Source organism: Aegilops tauschii, chromosome 2 (genome assembly GCF_002575655.3).
Source record: "Aegilops tauschii subsp. strangulata cultivar AL8/78 chromosome 2, Aet v6.0, whole genome shotgun sequence".
In the NCBI taxonomy this organism is placed as follows: domain Eukaryota; kingdom Viridiplantae; phylum Streptophyta; class Magnoliopsida; order Poales; family Poaceae; genus Aegilops; species Aegilops tauschii.
The window spans coordinates 39,553,230-39,557,425 of NC_053036.3; positions in this window are offsets into that span (position 1 = coordinate 39,553,230).

Consider the following 4,196-nt stretch of genomic DNA (forward strand, 5'->3'; position numbering starts at 1 on the left):
TGGGCTGCGAGCCAAAAACATGGAAAATATAATCTGTATGCCTCGGAAGGCACAATTGGAATGGAGGAAGTGCTTTTACACATACTAGTACGTGTTGATATGCATTGATGAATGCCGGGCTGAATGCAGAATATAGTAACGATGATGTTAAAGAGATGATGTTAAAGAGGCATTTTTCCAGATGTTTTCGACAAAGGCTTCGGGGCCAGACGGTTTTCCAGCACACTTTTTCCAAAGGCATTGGGATTTATGCGGTTATGAAGTAACCAGAATGATCATCAGAGTGCTAAGTGGAGAGGACTCCCCGGAGGATATCAACAAAACGTTCATTCTTATGATTCCCAAGACAGCTAGTCCAAAAATATTAGGTCAATTTCGTCATATAAGCCTTTGTAACGTGATCTACAAAATCGCCTCAAAGGTTCTTGCTAATAGGTTGAAAGATATTCTTCCTAATGTCATCTCTGAAGACCAGTCGGCTTTTGTTCCTGGACGTCTTATCATTGACATTTTTATCACAGCCTATGAGTGCTTGCACTAAAACAAGGAGGGTGAAAGGCAACAGGTTTTGTGCTCTTAAACTCGATATGATGAAGGCTTACGATCGTTTGGAGAGGCCCTATTTGAGAGCTGTTATGATCAAGCTAGGGATCAACCTGAGATTCACTGATACGATTATGAGGTGCGTATCTTCGGTTTCCTTTTCGGTTCTATTTAATGGCGGTATTCTGGATGCTTTTAGACCGACTCGTGGTTTGCGTCAACGAGACCCAATCTCTCCATTTCTATTTTTATTGGTTGTTGAGGGACTATCATGCATTCTTAGAGCTCAAGGAGATGGTGTGTGTGGTGTTTCTGTGGGACCTAATGCACCTTCTGTTAATCACTTATTGTTCGCCGATGATAGCTTGCTGTTTTTTGAAGCTAATACATAAAGTGCCACAAGAGTTCGTGGTCTCTTGAGGAGGTATTGTGATGCATCTGGTCAGCAAATTAATGTTGATAAATCTTCAATTTATTTCAGCAAGGGGGTGATCGAAGCCCTCGGAGCCTCTGTTAAAAACATTCTTCAAGTGCAAAATGAATCTTTGTCAGAGAAGTACTTGGGTCTTCCTTCGGACGTGGGCAACACCAAAGAAGGTAGCTTCAAATACCTTAAGGACAGAATATGGAAACGGGTACAAGGTTGGATGGACAAGTGCCTTTCAGTAGGTGGTAAGGAGGTTCTCATCAAGTCAGTTGTGCAATCGATACCTACCTATTCAATGTCTTGCATTAAGCTACCCTGAGGCTTATGTGAACACTTAAATGGCTTGATCTGAAAATTTTGATGGGGAAGCAATAATGGACCGAGGAAACCAGCGTGGGTATCATGGAACACCATGTCAAAGCCCAAGTCCATGGGCGGCATGAGTTTTCACGACATCTAACTTTTTAACTTTGCCTTATTGGCTCGACAGGCACGGAGATTGATAGAGCAACCGGAATCACTTAATGCGCGGGTTTTAAAAGCTAGATACTTCTCAAAATGTCATTTGCTTGAGGTTGAGGCCACACTTGGTTCGGCCTCGTCACAAGTATGGTGGGCGATTATCCAGGGGAGAGAAATTTTATCTCTGGGGCTCATCAAGAGGATTGGTAATGTGAGAGGGGTGGTAGTGGCTCCCAATGCTCCCCCGGTTAATCATCTTCTCTTTGCAGATGATTGTCTGCTACTGTTCAAAGCAAATAATGAAGCAACAGCTAAGATGAGACAGACTATTGATGAATATTGTGCAGCTTCAGGCCAAAAGGTGAACCTTGCCAAGTCTAGTAATTTTTTTTGGCAAGGGTGTCTCAAATGAAGCTAGAGAAGGAATTAAGAATATCTTAGATGTGCAAAACGAATCCCTAGCTGAACGGTACCTTGGGTTGCCGTCAGATGTTGGCAAGTCTAAGAATGGAGTGTTTAAGTATATCAAGGACAGAGTTTGGGCTAAGGTACAGGGGTGGATGGAAAAATGTTTGGCAGCAGCGGGGAAAGAAGTCTTGATAAAATCAGTAGCACAATCGATCCCCACATTCTCTATGTCCTGTTTTCTTTTGCCAAGAGGCCTCTGTCTGCACATTGACAAACTGTCGCGTCAGTTCTTTTGGGGTAGTAAAAATGGAGCTCGAAAGACGGCATGGGTTTCTTGCGAAACTCTAACCATGCCAAAATATTTGGGTGGTTTGGGTTCCCGAGATACTCAAATGTTCAATGTTTCGATGCTTGCAAAACAGTCATGGCGACTCCTACAAAATTCGGATTCGTTAAGTGCAAAACTGTTGAAAGCAGTTTACTATCCGGATACTGACATTCTCGAAGCTCCTCTGGATCTCACCCATCCCAGGTTTGGAGAGCAATTTGTGCTGGAACGGAAGTGTTGAAGCAAGGAATTGTCAGAAGAATTGGTAATGGACAACAGACAAGTATTTGGAACCAGAATTGGATACCAAGAGATTACATGCTGCGGGCATTACATCCGAGAAGCCAAAACCCATTGGACAAAGTCAGTGAACTGATTAACCCCTCTGAGAGGCAATGGGATAGGGTGGTTCTGCGCGAACAGTTGCAGGAGCCCGATGTAAAAGCTATATTGAACATTCCTCTGTGTTCGATCAGTATGGCGGATTCATGGGCATGGCATTATGAAAAATCGGGTCAATTCACAGTTAGATCTGCTTATAGATTACTTATGGAGACAAAGCGCAGAAGAGAGGACTGGCTAATGGAGAGGCCGGGATCTTCAAACACAGATGACAAGAGGAAGGAATGGACGAGCTTGTGGAAACTGAAGATCCCAGGAAAGCTAAAAAAATTTGCTTGGCGGCTTGCCAGAAACTCAATCCCTACTGAATCTTTGCGGAGCCACAGGAAGATGACAGAATCTGATATATGTCCCGTTTGCAGCTCTGCTCAGGATACTTGGAGACATGCTCTCATACACTGTACCATGGCAAAATGCGTCTGGTCCCTCGTGGACGACGATCTGATCGATCACATGATAGCATGTTCTCACAACGATGCGAGGCTTTGGCTCGTGGAAATGCAAGCTTCCTTATGCAGTCAGGATTTTGTGAAATTACTTGTTACTCTCTGGTCGATATGGTGGGCAAGGAGGAAAGTCGTTCATGAGGAGCAGTTTCAGTCTCCCCTGACCACTTTTTCCTTCATACAAGGTCATCTGAATGACATCCAGGAGGCCGAGCTAGTCCATCTCCGGCCAGTTGGCCAGCAGCCGAGAGCGAAGGCTCATCGTCACATGGACAGCGCCCCCTGCGGGTTCAGTTAAAATACATGTTGATGGCGCTGTTTGGCGACCGCGGGTCTTTTGCCGCTATTTGTCGTGATGTTTCAGGTAACTTTCTTGGAGCTTCTGCTGTTAGTGTTGCTGAACTTGTGTCGCCGGAGATTCTCGAGGACATGGCAGCGAGGGAGGCACTCGCTTTGGCAAAGGACCTTGCCTGCACCAAGATTGTTGTGGCCACTGACTGTCTAAATACTGTAAACCATCTCAAGACAGATTACATGGGAGGGGCCAAAGCGATTATCTTTGAGCTGAAAAGAAGCATGCAGGATTTTGTGTCCGCTGTTGTTTTGCATGAGAAGAGGGACTCAAACTTAGAAGCACATTCCTTAGCAAAAGCTGTAATTTCCTTACCTTTGGGTAGGCATGTTTGGTTGACTGAGAAACCAAACTTAATCTGTATCCCTGATAATATCATGAGTTAATTCGAGCAGGGTTGGATCTCAAAAAAAAAAAAAAAAAGTAATGGGGCAGATACACACATTTGGCTTTGTCCGTCGACGGCGACTTTGAGCAGCTCGGCGCCGTCCGCCGAGACCTCGGCCGTGCTCTCGCCTGGCACGCGCTGGAGGCGCAGCGGGGCCACGGCCACCGCGCCAGCCGCCGGCCCCAGCATGGCCTCGACGCGGGCACGTTGGCCGCGGCCGACAGAAGCGTGACCCGCACCCCGCCGGTGGCGACAAGCTTGCGCGCCAGTTCCACGAACGGGCTGATGTGGCCCAAGGCGAGGAAGGGGAACATCATGACGTGCATGCCGTCGGCTGCCATCTTTCTCTGTCGAACGCTGGATCGATGCGTTGGTGTCAGCCGTGTGTGCGGATGTGGTTTGCTTGTGATTCTTTAGCAGCTTTCGCTGGAGGTTTTATT